This window comes from Euprymna scolopes, chromosome 6, assembly GCF_053919585.1.
Source record: "Euprymna scolopes isolate OS-2025 chromosome 6, ASM5391958v1, whole genome shotgun sequence".
NCBI lineage: Eukaryota > Metazoa > Mollusca > Cephalopoda > Sepiida > Sepiolidae > Euprymna > Euprymna scolopes.
This window is the reverse complement of record NC_136487.1, coordinates 78179045-78180621: the sequence shown is the minus strand read 5'-3', so window position 1 is coordinate 78180621 and position 1577 is coordinate 78179045. Positions and strand designations below refer to the sequence as shown.

Here is a 1577-nt window from a genome sequence, read left to right as displayed (position 1 = left end):
TTCTTTTTTAACGAGGGGCATATATATAACAAAGTTGTATTTTCTTTTTAAATAAATAGAAGAAAGGATTTTTAATATGAATATCAATACACAAAAATATTATTAGTGTATATATGTACTTATATTGTCATATAATTTCGAAATGTACATAAATGTAGATATGTTGCTCTTCTTTTTAGCATATACAAGGCCAATAGCCATTAGTCGCGTGCTCTCGTGTAAGGAATGTATGCGTGAATGTAGGATTGACATGAAATTCTTAAAGATAAACTAAAATGACCGAAAAATGGGATGAAATGAGTTAAATAAATAACATGTAAAAGACTTAGACTGACTTTAATGAACTTTAGAATGAATTGAATGACCTTAAGAATGACTCGAATGCTTAAAAAATAACTGGAATCCTTCAAAAACAACTTGAATGATCTGGAGAATTACTTGAATGGCTTTGAGACTGACTGGTTGTAAAGTGGCTGGTCATTTTACATTAAATTAATACAGAAAATCATGTCCCACTTTATATCACAAAGTTACAAACATAAGTACAGCATGTAGTAAGAACAGATACTACACATTGATCTTGGCCAAAACGCCAAGACAAGCTTAAAAAGATAAGAAAAACATCTATTAACAACATATCTTTGATCTTAACCAAAAAGGCCAATCACAAAAGAGTAACGGACGGACCGACAGACCGATCAACCGAGTGACTTATAGAGTCACTTGCACGCGATCAATAATTCTAACTAGTAATTAAACTATTCCCAAGTGAAGAAAATACATTGACATTCAGATGTTTTTAATGTAATACTTAATGTACCTTCCTTTACTGTTCAGTGTGAGTTTTATTCGTATTGATATTTCAATCAGGATAGTGTTATTCTATAAAAGAAGGTGTTTTAAGGTATTTAAGTACTATTCCGGTTTCCTTGATTTTGTACCGTCATTAATCTCGAACACAACGAAAAGAGAAACGCCCTCAAATATAAACAAGGTTCGGAGCCCGCTTGTCTGTGGAAACGATGCATTGGGGATTTTAAATCTTTCTCCAACACGTCTTCTTAAACGAATTTTCTCACTTATTAGCAAAGCAGCTAAAAAGAGATTCATTGGAGAAAATCACTTTTACCGTCTTTCCACGATTAACTTTTTTAGGAATCCGACATGAATTTAATCGACTTTGAGTATTTTTTCGTGTCAAAAGTCATTTCCTTGCAGGCCTCTTTCTCATTTATCTTTTCGCCAACAACCGCTGGTATATAATGCGATTTTAAATTTCTGCACCGCAACGTAATGGATCACTACTTCATTAATTATTGATTACTAACTTCTTGATTAGACAGAGAACGTCGCAGAAGGTGTCGGTCATACAAATTTGTGGTCAGTTTTGGAGGTCCAGTCCTTATTCTAGGTTCAACTTTTCGGTTTTCCTCCACTTCAGAGTATTGCATTTATCGGTGATGCATGAACGTTCTTGGGTTTAACAATGTTACGAAAACTAACTTGGATTTTGTGATACTCTGCGATTGTGGAAAGATTTGTTTATTTTTGTTATATAGATGATATTTGAACTTGAC

At 33.2% G+C, this 1577-nt stretch overlaps 1 pseudogene; it reads right to left on the bottom strand.

Moving 5' to 3' along the window:
* Positions 1-393: 393 nt before the first annotated feature.
* On the bottom strand, positions 394-605 carry LOC145278542 (U2 spliceosomal RNA; annotated as a pseudogene).
* Positions 606-1577: the final 972 nt, after the last annotated feature.